Consider the following 21,613-nt stretch of genomic DNA (forward strand, 5'->3'; position numbering starts at 1 on the left):
CAATCAATGGGAAAAATATCCTCAGGTGAGGATTAACAAAAAAGAGGGGTGGTGGTGAAAAGAATACAATACATAAGTGTGTGCAGTCATACCATAAAAGATTCCATCAACTGATGAATTGGCCATCCCCAGTGGAAACAGAGATCTGGCAGGAGAAAGAGCTTTTACTGTAGACCCTTCGGCAGCTCTTGGGTTTTGAGCCTTGTGAATTTATTACCCTCTCAGCTAATAAAATCTGGCATCTCGAGGATGTCTGGGGAGGCTTTTACTGAAAAAGTTTTGGGCATTCACCCCCTTTTCCGTCTCACCCATTTCAAAATGAAATCTGTGTGTTTTTTTTCCAACTTGTTCAAGCATAATTGTACTTAACTTGCTTTGTTTTGTTCTTTGCAGGGTTCGACTGGACCTATATTGGTAAGTGGAGATCTTAAATATTTTTTTAGGAGATGGCTGTGTTTAATGAGAAAGCCAGAAATGTCATGATCTCTGGAGATATTTTTTGGGGGTAGAGAGAGCAGTTCTGATATTATTAAATAGGCACAAAGGCCTCTCTGAGGAATCTCTCCACAGGGGTTGCATGCTACACTTTCTCCTAGCAGATGAGCCTGCTCTGTGTACTTGAACTTTGAGTCAGTGTTAAGGCTTCCTGCACGGATTTCTACCAGACCTCCCAGGTGAAGATACCCAGGGTACTTCCACACTGCAAGGGCCCTGGGCAGGAGAGAGCCTTTCTCTTCTGTAGGACATTTACCCTACAATAAACAAAGAATAAAGGGCTCCTTTCTGAAAGTTTGGCTCAGGCCCCAAGACTTAAGCCAGCCAGCGGTTCTCAACCTTCTGGCCCTTTAAATACAGTTCCTCATGTTGTGACCCAACCATAAAATTATTTTCGTGGCTACTTCATAACTGTAATGTTGCTACTATTATGAATCGTAATGTAAATATCTGATATGCAGGATGGTCTTAGGTGACTCCTGTGAAAGGGTCGTTCGACCGCCAAAGGGGTCGCGACCCACAGGTTGAGAACCGCTGATTAAGCTGTCAGTAGGTCTAGAATTAACTACTTCTTGCCCTGTTTGTAAACAAGCAATAGACAAGTGGAGATGGAACATCCTTAGTGAAAAGAGATGCTTGTCTTAAACGGGGAGAGAGGGACATCAGCCGTGCAATGGGGTTTCTGTGGGGTTGGGTCAAGAATGACATTGGCCACTGCTGGCAGGCTTGCAAGATAAGCGCCTTGAAATCGGCGTAGCTGGTGTGTTGCACTGAATGGGAAACGTGGTCATCAGTGGGAGTGGGAACGGGAGGCCGAGTACTTGGATCCCCTGGCGAGTGAGGATGCTAATACAGGCCCCCCTTATCTGCAGTTTCACTTTCTGTGGTTTCAGTTACCCAAGGTCAACCACAGTCTGAAAATATTAAATGGAAAATTCCAGAAATAAGCAATTCATTGGTTTCACATTATGTGCCGTTCTGAGTAGAGTGAGGAAATCGCGAGCCGTCCCACTCCGTCTTGCCCAAGACGTGAATCATCGCTTTTGTTCTGCACATCCACGCTGCCTAGCTCCCCGCCTGCTAGTCACTTAGTGGCTCTCTTGGTTCTGGGGGTGGCGAGGGGAAGGCCACACACACATAGCCTTTAATGTGGTCTATTATACTTGTTCCATTTTGTTATTTTTGTTAATTTCTTACTGTGCCTAATTTATAAATTAAACTGTATCATAGGTATGTATGTACTGATAAAAACATAGTATATATATAGGGTTCGATATTATGTATAGTTTCAGGCATCTACTGGGGGTCTTGGAATGTATCCCCAGGGATAAGGGAGAACTACTATTATGTCCTGTTTAGGACAGAGTCACAAGGGATTTGCAACATAGCTTGTTATGGTAAGTGGGAGGGTGGAACTCGTTGACAAGCAGGGAAGTTGATTACTACAGTGGACGCAGAATCCAGAGAAAGACCTGGCTTAAATTTGTAAAAGCCTTTGTTAGCCCAGGAAGCATAGAAAAGTCATCAAACTAATTGATCAGCTACCTACAGGCCAAGGTTTCTGTGGCTCTAGCATTGATGGCTCCGGCATACTAACATCCCTTAGGTAGTTATTATGTGCAAAACACCGTTGCTAAGTGGGTGGGTAACTAGAAGGGTAGGCTGTGATCTGTAGCTGGGAATTATTTAAGGCTCACAATTCAAAGCAGAATATAAAAGGTAATAATAAGAGATAATAAATGGTTCAGTGCTCTGATGGTTCAGAGAAGGATGAGAATGCTAGGGCTGCATGGTCAAGGAAAGCTTCCTGGAGGAGGAGGTCTTTCACCTGGGCCTTGGGGGATTGGAGGATTCAGTGTGACAGGGCAGAAGTGCTGTTGGCCAAGATGACGATGGCATCACATGAGTGGAGGCAAGAAAGAACAAAGTGGTATTTGAGGGAAATCATGTAGAGAAGGAGTTACAAGGGAGCGATGGGTTCTGAGGTCAAAAAGATAGGTTGAGACAAACAGGGGAGACATGGAAGGTCAGGGCAGGCCTTTCTGACTTTGTCCCATAGATGGAGGGGCAGGGCAGGGAGTGACCTGCATTATAGGGAGAGTAACATGGTGGTGGGGGGTGAGAGGAAAGGATAAGCAGGAAGCAAGAAGGAGTTTGGCCTTTGGAGAAGACATCCCATCCTGTGTCTTAACATCCAGTTTATGGTGATGGCAGTAAGAGAGAAAGAAAGAGCAGAGCAAGAGGCCCCACAGAGGAAGAATAGACATGTCAGGGCCTCAGGGCCTCAGGGCCTCAGGGCCTCCGGGCTCCACGGGCAAGTTCAATGTGTGGGACGTGAGGAGAGCAGTGCAGGCATGTAAAGAAGGCGGGACTCGGGTCCTGGGCCTTATTCCATATGATCTGTAGTAAGCCACTGGAGTCCTCTGGGTCTCGCTCTCTCCCCATCTGTAACCCGGGAAGGTGCTGCTCTCTAGATTATTGTCCCTCCAACTATGGCTCGGGGTCCCCCACCTCAGAGCCGCCTGGAATGCTTTCCTAGTATGCAGATTGCTGGGATTTAGCCTGGCCCCGGGGAAGGGAGGAACCTCAAAAGCTTGTCTATTTCATGCACTCCCCAAGTGACTTTGCACACACTCTATAAGAGAACCACTGACCAGATGGGGTAGCTTGCCCCACCTCTTGTACTAGCCTCCCAGGTATAGTGGAAACACAATTCCAATCTCTCCAGGGCTCCCTGCCCTTCCCCCCTTGCCCAGGGCAGAGTGAGATAGTTCCAGAGAACAGAGAGTTGAGAAGGTGTGGGAGGAAAATCTTTCTGCTCCTTAGTCATGACACGGTGTTCCCCGAAGGAGGGCTTCTCTGTCCAGCCACGTCAACTAGTTCAGAAGCATTTTTTCCTGACCACTAGCTCTGGCCAGCCCTCTGTCCCTGTGTTCTGCACAATTAAAGCAGCTATTTGCTGAGGAAGCAGAGGGTAGAGTCTAATGACGCATGCCATGAAACGGGGGAGGGGGATGAGCGTAAAGGCAAATCTGGCTTTTCATTAGTGAAATGAGCTCGTGATATGGAGTTGGCTCTCAGTGGGGGCCAGTGAAGGAAGACGGGATGGAGGACAACTGAGGCGGCAAACGGGTCCTGGCTGGCAGCTGGCACCTGGGCTCAGAGCCGCCCAGGTAAACAGAGGACCTGGCATAGGTGCTGGGTAAGGACGGTTTCCACGCAGAAGGGCTGCCCTGAATGGGGCAGTTCCAACCAAACACCACGTGGCTTGCCCAGGGCGCAGACTCGGCTATTTTGCACGTAGAAGCTGCTGAATCATCCTGATCAGGGACCTCCCACTGCCTGGGACACGTGGCAGGACTTCTAGAAACACGTGGAAAGAGAACTCTACCCCCATCCCTCTCCACATTGAGTCACCAGGCTGACCTCTCAGAGGCCTCCCTGGACACAGGAGGGCCATCTGGTAGCCGAGACGGGGCCAATCGTCCCCTGTGCACGCTGCCCGGGCAGCTGAAGCAGCCGCTGGACATGTGCTGGGTTGAGAATTGCTGGGTGGGCCCCTCCCCAATGGAAATCAGTCCCAGGTCAACCCAGCTGAGCCCCGGCAGCTTCGCCAACTCCGACCTGGAGGGCAGCTGCAAGTCAGGCTGTCATGTGAGCTGAGGATGACTCCGGCCGCTGAAGCGAGTCCGTGCTGGTAAAGTCAGGAGAGCGGGTGCCCTCGGGGGCTGGGGGTGATGGAAGGAGGCGCCAGGAGAGGAGCTGCTCATGTTCAGTCGGTGAAAATTCGTCATGCTGTTCGCTATGATACAGGCACTTTTCTGTGTGTATATTGTAGCCAAGGAAAGAGTTAAACAATTCCAGCTGGCTGGGAGAGTCATCCTCCCCTGATAGTGTTCTTAGCCCTCCCCAAGAAAACCCCAAAAATTCCTCAGTGTGTGTTCAAAACAGCAGAGCAAACCAAAAAGAATGACTCTGTTGGAACGAAACAACCCAAGAACACGTCATGTGAGCAGAGAATGGCACCGCGCTCCGTCCTGGGTAACCAGGCGTTGCTCTGGTGTTCCTCGGGTCCGGCTAGTTCAGCAGTCAGCCACCACCACAGTCTGCTAGAGATTTTGGAGAAATAAGACCCTTAACCCTTCAAAGGAGATGGGATGAAAAGGGAACATGGAAGCCAAGTCCACCTCCTGGAGGTTGAGTCCCACCTTCCCCTGGTCAGGACCCTCGAGGCAACCAGCGGCCCAGGGCGCCTGCTGCGGGAGCTCTGGGATGATGTGGCTGGGCCTGGGGGTGCGGGCGGCAGGCTGCAGCCACTCCCAGGCTCCTGCCCATCTTCTCTGCAGTGGCTGGGCAGCCCTCCACTCTGGTAGCACCCGTGTGACCCAGGAATGCCACAGCATTCCTCCTGTGCTCTCCTCCCAGACGGTAGATGCTCTGTCTTAGAGAATTGTCTTTGGGAACCGGGAAGGGGTCTTCCATGGGGCAAACACTGCTTCTCCGGGCTCCCTCCTTCCGCCTCCACCCACCTTCTGGCCTGAATCTGCTGGAATATGAAATTGCTATCCATGACCTTTCCCTGGGACTTGGGACATCCTCCGGAGCCCTGCCCGGACTGAGAACCGACAGGGGACACACGGAAGGAGGCGAGGAGGAAAATCCTTCACCTTCTATTCGTTAGTGGTGATCAAGGTGCCATGTGGCCTCACAGTCAAAGGCAGTATGAAGAGCAGACTAAGTTAGACCTCACGGGAGAACGCAGAGGGCAGTCAGGGAGCGCGTGCAATTACAAGGCTGGTTGAAGGAAGGAGAGCACTTGTTTTCCCCAAAGGTAGGGGCGTTAGCCAACTAAAACACCAGCGACTTCTCTCCTGAGGATGACTGAGGAGAGCAAGCGCAAGGCACTCCTGGAGAGAGAGCGAGAAAGGCCAGAACATGTTTTTCATACCAGGAAATCCTTACCCCTGTATCTTGGGGACGTCCCTTGAGGCTGGCAATCCAACAAACCCCCATTTATTAACTCTGAGCTACAGTTCCAGTTACTTCTAACTGACGCTGTGACAGCCTGGGCCTGATGAGCTGTGGTCTGGTTCACCCCCTGGTAATTGTTTCTCATCTGTCCTGAGTTGCAGCATTGAGGTCCGTGTGTTCTGGAGGACCTTGGCCTGTGGCTGCCCACAGGCCTGCATTTAGCTGGCCTTCCCAGCTGGGTAGGCAGATAGGAAAGCTAGCATTATTCCTCAAGGCAGGTGCAGTGTCAGGAGGGGCAGCACGAGGCAGAAGACCAGGACGGAGACTGAAGTGTACAGAGCCACACCCAGGCAGACCTCCATTTGGAAATATCTGCTGGCTCACTCTGGCGCACTGACCTTAGGAAAGCAAGGACCTTTCCGAATCTTGGTTCTCTCAACTACAGCATGAGAGCAATAGTACCTACCTCAATGGTTCTCAAAGTGTGGTCCCCTGACCAGCAACATCAGCATGGTCTGGGCCCTCAGATGCCCTTCCTGAACACTGCACATCAGAAGTGAAACACATGGGAAGAGGCTGGGAGGAAATAGCCAAAGCCTATCCTCTGTGTGACTTTGTTAGAAATATACTCTCTCAGCCCATCCCAGATCTACCTGGGACTCAAAAACTCTAGGTCAGGGCCCAGCAATCTCTCTCTCTTTTCTTAAAAATCTTCACCCAAGGATATGTTGACTGATTGTTTAGAGAGAGAGAGGAAGGGAGAGAGAGAAAAGCATCGATATGAGAGAGAAACATCTGTCGGTTTCCTCCCATGCATGCCCCGACCGGGGATTGAAGCCACAACCTTTATGGTGCACAGGACGATGCTGCAAACAGCTGAGCCACCCGGCCACGGCCCAGCAGCCTCGTTTAACAAGGCCACCAGGTGATCCTGATGCTCAGTCAAGTTTGAGTACCAGTTGCTTCATAGAGGTGTGGTGAGGATTAGATAAGAATACAGCAGATTAGATAAGATATACATTGAATAAGATGCCTTAGAACCAACTTGTTTCCATCAATAAGCCGATGGTAGAATTGGTTTCATTATACATCATTTTGCTTAAAGTCCCAGAACTTCTGGGGAACATTAAGTGAGGACTTACTGTACATGGAGAGAGCTGATGTGCCTGGTGCACTGTACACAATCAGCAACACTGATCATCATTTTCTTTCCTTCACCTCCCAGTTATGGTAGAATTTTATCTGCTGATAATTGAGAAATGCTTGTAAACTCTGCAATAGCCAACGAACGTGAGTTTTGTTAGAAAGGATCCGCTTCCCTCTGCCTTTCGAATTGCCTGAGTTTTTAACAGCCAGGAGGCATCCACTCATAGTCTGAACAAAGGGCATCCCTTTGTGAGAAAGGAAGGGGCTGAACAAAACACAAGGGCTCTCAGCCTCACAAGGACATCGGAGGCTAGAATGTTCTTTCTAGGCTTGTCCTTCCTTCCGACCAGGGTGGAGTCGGAGCTACTCTCCCCGATGCTTTCCTGGATATCTGGCTCCATAGCCGTGGGCACCTCCACGTGTAGCTCAAGTCAGGGGAGAGGAGGCCGATCCTGGCCTCCCCACTGAGCCCAGGGCCACTGGGCCCCACTCCCACCTGAGCCTTGGGGCTAAGCCTTGACTCAGGGCTCAGGCGTGGAGGCCTGGACCCAGGAAGGAACCTGGGGCTCCATAAGCCCAGCCCGATGCAGGGCCCCTCACCTCCCTGAGCAGAGTGGAGCCTTGGACTGCAGGTGAGAGCTGGCTTTGGGGCTGGGACCAGCCCTGCCAGGTCTCTGGCTGTGCTCAAACTTGCCCTTTCTGCTTCCTGCTAGTCGGGAGCCAGGCATTCAGGGGAGGGCAGGTCACAGCTCCCCTGGAGCCGGTTAATGCCCTTGGCAGCAAGAGGGAGAGGAACCCGTGCAGTTCACCAGCTCAAAGGAAAGGTTTAAAGCTAAGAGGCTGAATTCAAAGCAGGCTGATGAAGGCAGCTCCAGGCAGATATGTACTAAAAAGTCTGGCTTCCAGGAGGGAGAAAATGGATCAGGGGCTGTTTCAGTCTCCGTGGAGGGAGCAGGGGCCCTCTTTCCTGGCGTGTTACTGTCTTCCCTTCGGTGGCAGCCACGGGGGTGAAGGCGGCGGGCACCACCGTGGAGCCCAGGAGCACGGCCAGGCTCTTCCGGGCCACGCCATGTGCTGCGGGCGAAGACCGCGTTTCATCAATCCTCAGATACACACTTTTCCTACGTTTCAGCTTCTCTGAAACTGGGTTGTATCCTCAATGGCATCTAGAAGCCAGGAAATAGGGTAGTTGTCTCACACTCACTCACACTCACTCACACTCACACTCACCTGTTAGATGCTCAGAACACAAAGAAAGGAGCCGAAATGATTAATTTTAAGAATTAAATTGTGAAGACAGTGGTGGCAAAAAAGTGTAAAATTAATGGCTAGTCTGCATACTGTTCAATATAGCATATAGGAATGATGGGGAGTATTAGATTTTTAACTTCAACTTTTTCCAATTTTCAATCACTTCATAGTTCACATATACTTTTTTGATGGTGTTTGACCAGTATTACAAGTATTTATAAACAAAGTAATTTAGGTGCCATTTAAAAAAAATTTACTAAAGAGTTTCTTTAAGGACAAGCTTTCCGGTGACCAGACAAGCATTTGATTTATGCCAACCAGGAAGGAACAAATACTAGTTGCCGCCTCCTTCTGTCTAAAAAGGTTGACTCAGAACTGGTGTAAACTCTACCTTTTTTTTTTTAATCCTCACCTGAGGATATTTCCCCATTGATCTTTAGAGAGCGTGGAAGAGAGAGGGAAAGACAGAAAGAAATACCAATGTGAGAGAAACACATCAATTGGTTGCCTCCTGCATGAGCCCTGACCAGGGCCCAGGCCGGGGAGGAGCCTGCAACCGAGGTATGTGCCCTTAACTGGAATCAAACCCAGGACCCTGAGGTCCGCAGGCAGATGCTCTATCCACTAAGCCAAACTGGCTAGGGCAGAACTGGTGTAACTCTAAATGGTTCATTCAGTTCATCTTAACTCTTTAAATGATATTTCAATCATTAACTTGTGGCGAGATCAGCTGTGACTTCTGGGTGAACAGGCCGAGACCCAGCCGGATTCTGTAAGGATGCTTGCAGGTTTAGGGCAAGTGGTTCATGCTGCCCCACCTCCTAGGACACGTAGCTCAGGAAAGGCCCCTCAGCTATGACGAGAGAGAGCTTTACTTACAGCAGGGAACAGTGACATAGGCAAATGGCGCCTGCTACCTTCGGAAGGTGGTCCCCCTCTGTGCCCAGTCCCCTGAGAATTGCATGAGCAGTGCAGAAAGGAGAAGAGGTGACTCTGAAGGCTGTGAAACAAAGAGGTTTTGTAGCAGGTCTGCGGCAGTCATGCAAAGAACTGTTGTCCCTTTTGGCTTTGGCCACCAGGAAGCTCAGGAGCCCAGAGGCAAATTGGTGGCTCCAGCTTGAGTAACTGTCTGTTCTCCTAGGACTTGCACATCTAAAGGTTCTCCTTCTAGTGCCCTTCTAGTCTACAGGTATTTTTCCTGATCCGGAGCCAAAATGTTCTGACAAACAGATTTCAGGAATTTTTTTCCAGAAGTGGCACCCTACATTTTGATCCCTCTTTTATTCTGCCATCCCCTTCATGGATACCATTGTTGAAAAGACGTGTATTAACAAATTCATGTCTGAATGAAATAATCCCAAGATAACTGGTTCACATTCCTTCCACAATTATTTATTGAGTAAATACTAAGTGCCAAGTGTTGGACAGATCCTAAGCAGCGGTTCTCAACCTGTGGGTCGCGAACAATGGAAATACATCCTGCATATCAGATATTTACATTAAGATTCATAGCAGTAGCAACATTACAGTTATGAAGTAGCAACGAAAATAATTTAATGGTTGGGGGTCACCACAACATGAGGAACTGTATTAAAGGGTCGCGGCATTAGGAAGGTTGAGAACCACCTTAGACTAAGGAATGATGAATAAGGTACGGTCCCTCTCATTGTGAGCCTGAGAATCTGGTCAGAGAAAATACATCAGACAGGCCTTATGCTACAGAGAGATGAAGCACGGAAGAGAGAGACCTCACCTAGTGCTTTTGGGAAGGAACTAAAGAGGCTTCCTGGCGGAGGTGATGTCCACGCTGGAGGACACATAAGCGCTAGCAAGGCGAAGGGGAAGAGATGAAAGGGCACTTGGGCAAAGGGACACACTGTGCGAAGATCCCCGAGGCTGGCACATTCGGGGACTGCCAGGGACCTCGCTGAGGAGGGAAGGGGCTGGGGAGATGGGCCAGGGGCAGAGTGTGAGGAGCTCAGGAAGCTGGGGAGTTGGGACCTCACCATGGAGGCAGCAGGGGGAGGGCGGGAGTGTCCCAAGTAGGAAACTGAGGTGATCAGATAAGCATTTTAGGAGGGTCATCCTGGCGGCAGGGTGGAGAGGGATGAGTGTGCGACACCGGAGGGAGCCCAGAGGGATGTGGGAGAAGGGGACAGGGATCTGGACAAAGGGAGGGGCGATGGGGGTCGACCTGTTGGTACAATTCAACCTGACGTTGTAATTGGCCAGTCAGCCTGGTTGGGGATGAGTGTCTGACTCTGTTGGGCTTCACGCGAAGTATTCCGAAGTGTCGATAAGACCGACATCCTTGCCTAGTGGGACCTACGGGGCCGGGGTGGGGGGTGGGGGGACCGCAGTGCTGATGTGGCCAAGCCCCACTCCCACTTACCAATGAGGCAGTTGGCCCATCCGGGACCAGAACTGTCTCCTGACCCCCGTCTCATGCTCTTCCCTGGTCATTTGGCGAATGCTTATTTTATGCTGGTCCCTGTGTGCCCTACACCCACACCACCAGGCTGTCTAACAGCCACTGAGGAAATGCAGCAATGTCTTCAAATCCTCACCTGAGGATGTATTTTTATTGATGAGAGAGAGAGAGAGGAGAGAGATATTGATTGGTTGCCTCCAGTATGCGCTCCAATCAGGGATCGTACCCGCAGCCTAGGTATATGCCCTGACCAGGAATCAAACCCCAAACCTTTTGGTGTTTGGGACCAAACAGAGCCACCAGGCCAGGGCTGCAGTGATTTTTTTTTAAAGAAAATAATATAGATTTGCCAGAAACAAATTATGCCAAAACTTGCTTCTCTTCCCCACATCAGGATAAGAGGCTTAGTGGTTAAAGAAAACACAATGGACTTAATACCTCTTGACATAATATTTGATATGGTGCCTTGTGACACATCCGTGAGAAATGTGGATCAAAGACCAGTGTGGTTGCTAGGAAAATAAAGTAAAAATAGAATCCACTCTTCGTTACTGTCATAGCACAGCTGGGAGAGAGGTCGGCATTCCTGTGGGGACGATCCTTTCAGGTTCTCAGGAAGAGGACGGGCAGCTGAGGGGTGTGGTGATTCGAACTGGAAGGATTAGTGTTAGACGGGAGCATAGGGAGCAGGGGACACGTACGCGAGGAAGCATGCCAGAAAAGCGGATCAGAGTGAGTGGGCCGGGCTGCAGGGCAGGAGGGAGCATGTAGTGAGCAAATAGCACGTACGCACAGCACACGGCAAGACCGAGCCCAGCTGCAGGGCTGCAGAGGGAGACACTTCTTTCGTGGGTGAGGGAAGAACGGCTCTTCCTCTATTGCTGGCTCTGGGAGTCAGAGAACGCACCGGGGAGAAGGTGCCACCTGATCCGGGATGGGAGGATTTCAGAGGGAAAGCCGGTCTGAAACAAAACGCCACGGCACCATGCATTTCTCATTAGAAGTAAAAGGAGACACAGGGAACCCGTGAGGGGGACGGGGAACTTGCTCTAAAACAGTGATGGCGAACCTTTTGAACTCAGCGTGTCAGCATTTTGAAAAACCCTAACTTAACTCTGGTGCCGTGTCACATATAGAAATGTTTTGATATTTGCAACCATAGTAAAACAAAGACTTATATTTTTGATATTTATTTTATATATTTAAATGCCATTTAACAAAGAAAAATCAACCAAAAAAATGAGTTCACGTGTCACCTCTGACACAAGTGTCATGGGTTCGCCATCACTGGGCTAAAAGGTCAGAGCAAGTTCTCTCTAAAAGGAAGAGTTGACACTAGTCAGTCCGAAAGGCCTGGGACCGGCGTGTCTTGGAAGTCTGTCACATCTGGACACTGACCTCCTGCTACCAACTTACTCCTCACGCCGGCCCTGGAGGCGGCGCTGCCACTTTCATTGTGTAAGTGAAGCTCGGGGAACCTCAGAGCTGTGCTCAAGGTCACACAGCTGGTGGGTGGCAGTGCTGTGAGGGGCAGCTTGGTGAGACGGCTGCAAAGCTCTCTGACACTGCCTTTCATGACCTTCCCACTGCACTTCCCGACCTTCTCACTGCCCTTCATGCCTCTCTGGCAAGGGGACGGCCTGCATGAAGGTCTACAGGTGTGAGAAGAACCATCAAAAAGCAAGTTTTCTCCCCACAAGGGAAAACAGGGAGTATTTTGGTTGGAATGCAGATTAAATTAATCACTACAAGTTAAGAATATAGAATGGGGGTGGGCATTTGGCCCATGGGCCAAATCCAGTCTACCACCTGTTTTTATAAATAAAGTTTTCTCTAAACACAGCTGTGCTCATCTGTTCGCATATTCTCTGTGGCAGCTTTTGCGTTACAACAGCAGAGCTGGGTGGTAGCCACAGTGCACAGCCCCCAACACCTAAAATCTCTACTGGCTGGCCTTTTGCAGAAAACGCTAGCTCACCTCTGGATGCATGGCAGAGTAAGTGCTCATTAAATGCTAAGTTAGAAAAGCCTGACAACTCATCAGGCCTTGGATTGAGGCCCTGGAATGACAGAAGGCGATTACAGCCTCAAAGGAAAAGCCAAAACAGATAGCTGTGTCATCAGTACTCCCCGCGGGCAATACCATCCCTCTCCCCAGGGGTCCCCTGCCATCATGCTGTAGGCCTGGAATCCTTCTGCCTGTGTTTCTTCTTCTCTGAGGCCAGGCCTCTTACCTGCCCCAGGATGACTGACAGAGAGGACACAGTTCCTTTAAAAAGAACCTCCTCCCCAACGTGTGATCTGGTCCTGCCTTCCATGTGGTCCAGAGTCACAATAATCTAGAGCAGGGCTTCTCAGCCTAGGTATGCACTGCTGACACTTTGGGCAGGATAGTTCTTTGTTGGGAGGGACTATCCTGGGCACAGTAGGATGTCTAGCAGCATCCCTAGCCACTTACCCCTCAGATGCCAGTAGCAAAACATGTCTCCAGACAGTGCCAAACGTCCAAGGGACAAAATCACTCCACGTGAGAACCACCGGCTTACTCTGAAACATCGCGGGGGCAACAACATTCCAGTCCAGGACAATGACATCCATATTCAGAAAGACAACGTTCCTTGTAAGGGCACAGACCTGTTAAAGATGCCCCCAGTTGGTACCACTGGGCGGCTCAACCAAACGCTGAGCATCTCAGCCTGCAGCGCCAGCATTTGGTCGCTACAGCTGGCCCTATGCTTTTGCAGAAACCCTGGGTAGTTACCGCCTCATGTCTGCGTAACCGAGGAGGCTTCTCCAGTGCTCCTTCCTGCAACATGGGTAGCACCTCCCCAAGGACAATTTCTGGTCCCTCCCCCAGGATGTAGGAAAAGCTTAAGAACCCCAGCCTGCCCTGCCCCTGACTCCAGGCCAGTTCCCCAGTTGCCTCAGTTTTTACATCCATCTCAAGTGACAGAAGAAACTGCGGGAGAGCCTTAAAATACCAGTTTATTCACTGGTTCACTTATTCTGCGACCTTAATGATGCCCTTTGTGGGCTGGCCAGTGGGGATCCACAAGACAACACGGCACTTGCCTTCAGTGGGTTGATGGCTGAGGGGCTAGCACAGGAGTGGGCAAACTTTTTGACTCGAGGGCCACAATGGGTTCTTAAACTGGACCGGAGGGCCGGAACAAAAGCATGGATGGAGTGTTTGTGTGAACTAATATAAATTCAAAGTAAACATCATTACATAAAGGGTACGGTCTTTTTTTTTTAGTTTTATTCATTTCAAACAGGCCGGATCCGGCCCGCGGGCCGTAGTTTGCCCACGGCTGGCTAGCAGGTGTATGAACGAGAAATCACAATGGAGCAAATTAAGTGCTATGCTAATGCACACTGGTTCTATGGACTCGGGAGACAAACAGTCTCAATTTGGGGGCAAAGGTAGCTATCAGAGCAGGGAGAGTGTGTGTGTTCCTGTGTGTGCGTTACAGGGATGGGACGGCACTCCACTGCAGGCAACAGACGTCCAAAAAGCTGGCAGGAGAGAGCGTGGGGCACAGTTAGAGAGTCAGGGCGGCGGCAGCCGGGTGTTTGAGGCGTGTGTTGGCAGACAGCTCTCCCCGGGTGTCCTGTTTCATCCCGTGTGAGCAGAGGCACTGACGGCTTCTGTTACAGACTATCTTTTCACGGATGTTTAAGTAGCAAATTGTCTTATAAGATAGAGTGTGTCTCCTGCCAGGGCAGAGAGCAGATTTGTTTCCTATCCAGTTAAGTAAAGATAATGTCTCCCTTGGGGGCGAAGGTGGGGGCAGGCTTGCTAATTGCCCCCTTTAAAAGATTAGGGTTTCCGCCCTGGCTGGTTTGGCTCAGTGGATAGAGCGTCGGCCTGTGGACTGGGGGGGTCCCAGGTTCGATTCCGGTCAAGGGCATGTGCCTTGGTTGCGGGCGTGTCCCCAGTAGGGGGTGTGCGGGAGGCAGCTGGTCGGTGTTTCTCTGTCATGGATGTTTCTAGCTCTCTGTCCCTTTCCCTTCCTCTCTGTAAAAAAATCAATAATAATAAAAAAAAAGATTAGGGTTTCCTAAACGCGGAGTTCCCTGGCCGGCTGGCCATATGCTGAGCAGTTAGCATGTGCAGGCGTCATCTGGCCCTCATTGCATCACTCTGTGAAACCGGGGCTTGGGGAACAGGCGCAGATGACACTCTGTCACTGTTGTGAGTACAGCAGGTCCTCGAATAACTTCATTTTGTTCAAAGTGGTTTTGTTATCACATTGAAGTGCTGCAAGAACGTAACTCTTGTTTATAGCAATTAGCCCACGGTGAAACTGTGGTCTGGCCCTGCCTTCCATGTGGTCCAGACGACGCTGTCACAATAATCTAGATCAGGGCTTCTCAGCCTAGGTATGCACTGTTGACACTTTGGGCAGGATAGTTCTTTGTTGGGAGGGACTATCCTGGGCCCTGTGGGATGTCTAGCAGCATCCCTAGCCCTAGGTTTTGTTCTATGTTGTTTTGCTTTAAGTTGCAGAACCTGTCAACGACATTGAGAATTTACCATTAAACTGGCCTTTGTCTCTGACTCAGGGGTCTTGTGTCTTTGCCAGCATCCATGAAACTGGCAGGCTGACTTGTTAGTCTGGGTCAGGTCTTAGACCCTCCCCTCACCACACTCCCCGACCCAGTGTTTGACAGGTGGAGAGGAGGTGGAATCATGAGGGTCTTGGGTGCTGAACTACAGGCCTTGGGATTAATCCTGAAGAACTTTCAGTACTGAAATGTCCTGATTTGGTGTGCAGGTGTGGAGAGCAGAGGGCTGTGAGGTAAGTCTGGAGAAACAAGACTACTGAGGGGTCTAGACATGGAGCTGTGGGTCTGAACAAGGGCTGTGCTGGGCAGACAGATGAAGGCCAAGTTGTGTTTTTATAAAAAGTCTAAATGGTCCTTGATAGCATCTTTTTTTTCTGAACCAGGAGTCAATCCAGATAGCCTTTTGCATTTATTTGGGTATCTCTTTAGATCTCCAATGCCCTTGACATTTCTGAAGCATATAGACCAGATATCTTAGAGAATGTCCCTCAGCTTGGGTTCCTCGGAAGGTCTCTCATGAGATTCATGTTGTAGGTTTGGGCATGAATCCCACAGAAATAATGTGTCCTTCACCATGCATTTCCTCAAGAAGCACTTGGTGTCACTTGTCCCATTATTGGTGATGATTTTGATGTCTGTCTTTCTCCATTTTAATGTCACCATTTCCTGCTTTATAAAGAATAGGTAATCTGTGGGCAGATCCTTTGATACTGGGTGTAAAAATTTGAACATTGATTGTTTATCAGAGTACTGCATTAGTTGTTCAATTTCCTGATTTTGATAAATATTGTGATTATGTAAGAAAATGTCCTTGTTCTCAGGAGATAGACACTCAGTATTTAAGTATGACAGGGCATGATGTCTGTGACTTTCTCTCAGCTGGTTCAGAAGCAATGACAATAATGTGTATGTATAGAGAGAGGGTAAGAGAGCAGGTGTGACAAAATGTTCACAACTAGTGATTCTAGGTGAAGAGTAATGAGACTTCACTGTGCTATTCTTCTAAATGATCTGTATGTTTAAAATGTTTTTAAATGAAAAGTGTTTTGAAAAGATACTTATAAGAGAAAAACTGTCATGTCTCTGTGCCTGGAAGGGGGGGCCCAAGGAGAGGAAAGGAGGACTTGATTGCGATTCCAGGCTTTGGGTGTGGCGGGGGGTACCATCAGCTGAATGTCGGAGGAGGTAGAGGAGACTGTGGAGGGAGGAGGGTGAGAGAGGAAAAGATGGTGAGTTTGATTATTTTATTTTTTAAATTATAATTTTATTGATTTTAGAGAGGAAGGGAGAAGGAGAGAGCGATAAAACATCAATGATGGGAGTCATTGATCAGCTGCCTCCTGCACACCCCACACTGGAGATTGAGCCCCCAGCCCGAGCATATGCCCTGACAGGGAATTGAACCTTGACCTCCTGGTTCATAGGTTGGCGCTCAACCATTGAGCAACACCAGCCAAGCAAGTTTGGTTATTTTTAAAAATTATTTGTTTGTCTGTCTGCCTTCCGCTTCAGCATGTCTGATTTCAGGAACCCCCAGAGCATCCAACGGGGGCCTCCAGTAGGCATCTAGCTGGTCTAGAGCTCAGGGAAACCTGGGCAGGCGGGGAAGGGATTATCCCAGGGGAGTGCGTGTGAGAGGAGAAGAGCCAAGGACAAAACCTCAGGGACAGCTGACATGAGGGGGCAAGGAGCTACGGATGGCTCAGAAGGGGCAGAAGAAATGGTAGAACAACTCAGACAAAGCCATGTCGCCAGAAACTGGGAAAGCTTTCAGAAATGAGGTGGGGAGTGGGGTGGAGAAGGTACTATGGCCAAGGCCTGAAGAGTCAGATTCAGTGGGATGTAGGCTGGGAGGTCAGAGTCCCAGACTGTGAGCTCTGAAGGGAAGATGCTGGCTGGGAAGAGGGGGCGAGACATCAGAGTGGAGAAAGGGGAGGCACTCGTCCTAGTAAACAGGTAGCGAAGTCCACAGCTAAACAACTTGTTCAGAGCCACGTTCACCTTAGCGGTCCAGGATCGTCCCTGACGTGCTGTCTGACTGCCAAAGCAAGTCACAGCGGCGCACGCACAGCCAGCCCCCCATGCAACGAGGAGTGCCCAGAGGTGGGCGGGGGAGGCAGCGTTCTGCCAGCTACGCCAGCGATTGAAAGCACCTGTGCCGCTTTCAAATCTCTCTCTGCCCAGGAAGGAACCTGTCACGGGGCAGCCTCTGCTCACAGTATTTGCTCTCCCACCCAGTTTCTTTAGTGCCAGAGAACATGACTACATTGTCTTGTACAGAATATGCCCTTAATATCCTTACTAGAGGCCCGATGCATGAAATTCGTGCAAGAGTAGGCCTTCCTTCTCCCAGCTGCCGGCACCGGCTTCCCTCTGGCACCCAGGACCCGGGCTTCCCTCGCAGCCCCTCGCAGCCTCGGCCGGCCCTCACAGCCCCGGCTTCATCTGGACCGTCCTCCGGAAGGATGTCCGGACGGTCGTTCTGCTGTTCGGTCTAATTAGCACATTAGCTCTTTATTATATAGGATTGTTTGAAGTTCCCCCTTTTCAGTAGAAGCTGGTTACAAATAACAGCCTCTTGACCCCTGGACTCTCATTTCCAGGAAGAGGATGTAGTCCCTCCGGCTTCCTCTCTGCCAGCGCCAGTCACAGCTCGTTTTCTAAAACCCACACGGGAGGACACCAGCGCTCAACCTCAGTCAACAACCGTTTTATAGAGTCAAATATTTAAACTACAACAAAAGCAACAAATCATGGCATAGCCATTCAATGGGATACGACCCAGCCATAGAAAGGAATGAAATACCGACAGGCTACAACCTGGATGAACCTTAAAAACAATGTGAAAAAAGCCAGACACAAATTGTATAACTCCTTCTAAATGAAATATCCAGAGCAGGCAAATCCTTAGAGAGGAAGGGAGTAGACGAGCAGTTGCCAGGGGCTGGGGGAGGAGGGGAAACAAGAGCGACTGCTTAATGGCTATGGGGTTTCCTTTGGGGTGATGAAAATGCTCCGGAGCTAAACAGTGGCGATGGTTGCACAGCACTGTGAATATCACTAATGGTAAATTTATATATATATCTAATATATATATATTTATATGTATATTAAAATGTATATATTTTTACCACAATGAAAATTAATTACAGTTGACCCTTGAACAACACGAATTTGAACTGCACAGACCCTCTTATACGTGGGTGTGGGTTTTCCCAGTAAATATACATAGGGCTGAATATATGGTTGGTTGACCATATGATTTCACTCATATGTGGAATTTAATGAGCAAAATGAATTACCAAGTAAAATAAAGACAGACTCATAGACAGAGATCAGGCAGACAGCTCTGTTTTCTGTGTGTGTGTGTAGGGATTGAGCAAAAAAGAAAAAAAAGAGTGAACTCATGGACACGGACAACAGTATGGTGATTGCGGGTGGTAGGGGAGGGGGGGGTGGAGGTGGACGAGGTCATAGAGGGGTTAATGATGATAGATAAAATAAAATATTAAAAAAATATATATATATATGACTTCACAGATTCAACCAAAAGCAGTATTTTGCATCCCCGGTTGGGAATCCAGGGAAGTGGATGGCCGACAGAATGCGCTGTGCCACGCCGTTTTATAGGAGGGACTTGAACATCTGGGATTTTGGTGTGGGGGAGGGTGTCCCTGATACCGAGGGACGACGGAAGTTCTAGGGGAGTTAAAAGGTATACAAGGATTTCAACTGCACGGGGCAGCCCAGGAGGTGTCAATGCCCCAACCCTAAGTTGTTCAAGGGTCAACTATAATTTTTTTATTTTTAAAAAAGCAACCTTACCTGACACGGGAGAGTAAGGCACCCTGGCTTCATCCACAAAGCGAGACCTGCTGAGAAGGGCTTTCTACCTGGTCTCTTCACTCTGGCTGCACATTAGAATCACCTGGCAGCTCTTTAAAGCAGCCTGTATTTGGGCCCCACCTGGGACCAATTAAACCAGATCTCAGGTGCTGGGCCCAGGGCAAAGTTAGGAGTTTGGGGAGATTTCAGTGTGCGCCCAGGGTTGAGAAATGCTGCTCTAGACCTGGGGTCTCAAGGTGTGGTCCACAGACCAGCAACAGCACCTGGGAACCTGTTAGAAATGCAGATTCTGGGGCTCCAGCCCAAACCTGCTCTGTCAGGCACTCTGAGGGTGGGGCCCAGCAATCAGTGTTTAACAAGCCATCCAGGGGATTCTGATGCGCACTCAAGCTTGACAACCACTCTTCAGAGTCTAGTGCAGTGGTTCTCAACCTTGGCTGCACATTAGAATCACTTGGGAATCTTTAAAATCCTGATTTCTGGGCCTCATCCTCCGGAAATTCTGTTTCTTTGTTACTAATGTTGTGGCCCCACCCCATAACAAAGAAACAGAAATTCTCTCTCATCATTGATGTTTCTATCTCTCCCTCTCTGAAATATATATGTATGTGTGTGTATATACACACACACACACACAAAGCCTTCCCTCCAGAAAGAACCTGACATAGAGCCCCTGTTCTCCACCCACTCCCTGGACCTCTCCTCTCCCTTCACCCTCACAATATTGCAGAGGGATTACTGGGGAAGGTAGGGGGGAGGTGGAGGGAGGTGGAGAAGAAGGACTTCCCAAGGACTCTCAGAGTTAAGTTGATAGCGCCAGTCTTGCGGTGTACGTCTTCCCACCTCCAGCCTGCGAGATTGGCCCCCACTGCCATGGCTAAACTGGAAATGATGCCAAGAATGGCTTGGCAGGACTTTACCCCTGTCCTCCCTCTTAAGCTGATCCAAACAAAAACTGAAATAAGAAAAAGTTTGATATAAAGAATGGATTAAAGCACCTTTAGGAAACATTTCCATTTGTATTGATCTGTAACATAAAATCCCAGAAAGACCGATGGGCCTGCAGTGGCAGTCCTGCTCGAAGCTTTCTAAGTAATAAGTAACCCTGACCCTCCCGTGCTCACCGCCCTTGCTCTGACTCATTTGTAGCATTAATAGGGGAAAAGCTTCAACACCAGTTTGGTTCCTTGGCTTCTGCTTGTTTATAATAAAATCATAAGACCTCGTCCATCAATCATTAACCCACACCCCTGCTGGTCTCCTTTCCTCCTGATCACCTTTGCAGGCCTGCTGAGTTCCAGGATTTTTGATTGGGTTTTCACTCTCTGGGTTTCCTCTCCAGGCAGGCTTCAGTGTTCTGGTCTGATCCATTCAGCAAACATTAGCCGAGTGCCTCCTTCAGCCCAGAGTTCATTTCTACCTCTGCTGGCTGGGTCCATCCCCTACTATCTGCTCAGGGCCACACTCCATTAATGAGCTTCTCTCTCTCCTGATCCACCTTCCTGCTCTACTCCCGTTGCTTCTGCGTGGAAATATGCTCAAATCTCTCCATTAAAACACCAAAGTTTTACTGTTATCTTCATCTTCCTATAATGCATATGTGTGTATGCACCCACACGCTTCTCTCATCTCTTTATGGCTCGATTTCTGAAATGAGCTTAAGAAATCCTTCACACCAGTTCATTAAGCATTTAGTAAGTGCCGCTATGTGCTCAGACTTGGGGGAGAGAGGTGACAAAAGTTCCAGTCTTCAAAAGGTCTTTGAAGCTTGCGGACTTGGAGTTCTAGTCTGGAACAGGTTTGTGCTCTATCCTGGAGATGACAGTCCTGGGTGAAACAGGTTAAATGACAATTCAAGTCACGGTACCAACGGAGGCTGGCTTAGGTGTTCAGGGCAGGGAGAAAGCACTGGAGTAGCTTTGGCAGAACTCGAGATGGACTGTGAGGAGTGGACAAGATTTGGAAAGCTGAAGAGGAAAGAAGAACGCATTTCATTCAAACTTTTAGCATAAGAACATTTGGGAAGGTTGGTTAGCACAGCTTGTTCTGAGGATGGGGGAGCTGGCCGACCATGGGGCTGACTGGGGGAGGGCCTCTGAAGGCCTTGACAATCTGAAGGGTTTTAGGTCATGACAGACGGCTATGGTTCTGCTTTGTTTTATTGAGGTGAGATAGGGCATGCTGTAGGAAAGGGAGTGGAGAGGTGGAGTAGGGCCACAGAAGCGGGGCTGCCCCTGGTTAAACCTGGTTATTAGAAAGGAGATTGGCAGCTCACAGGAAAGACTGAGGCAGGGAACCTTTGCAGTGTGACCTGGTGAGGGCCTAACCTGGAGTGTGGAGGAGATGGAAACTTGACTCCAGGACCTGGTAGGGGTGATGGAAACTTGACTCCAGGACCTGGTAGGGGTGATGGAAACTTGACTCCAGGACCTGGTAGAGGTGATGGAGGTGCTGAAAACTTGACTCCAGGACCTGGTGGAGGTGATGGTGATGGAATCCTGACTCCAGGACCTGGTGGAGGTGCTGATAACTTGACTCTAGGACCTGGTGGAGGTGATGGAAACTTGACTCCAGGACCTGGTGAAGGTGGTGGTGATGGAAACTTGATTCCAGGAACTGGTGAAGGTGATGGAGGTGATGGAAACTTGACTCCAGGGCCTGGTGGAGGTGATGGAGGTGATGGAAACTTGACTCCAGGGCCTGGTGAAGGTGGAGGTGATGGAAACTTGACTCCAAGACCTGGTGGAGGTGATGGTGATGGAAACTTGACTCCAGGACCTGGTGGAGGTGGAGGTGATGGAAACTTGACTCCAAGACCTGGTGGAGGTGATGGAGGTGATGGACACCTGACTCCAGGACCTGGTGGAGGTGATGGAGGTGATGGAAACTTGACTCTAGGACCTG

This window comes from Myotis lucifugus, unplaced genomic scaffold, assembly GCF_000147115.1.
Source record: "Myotis lucifugus unplaced genomic scaffold, Myoluc2.0 scaffold_115, whole genome shotgun sequence".
In the NCBI taxonomy this organism is placed as follows: domain Eukaryota; kingdom Metazoa; phylum Chordata; class Mammalia; order Chiroptera; family Vespertilionidae; genus Myotis; species Myotis lucifugus.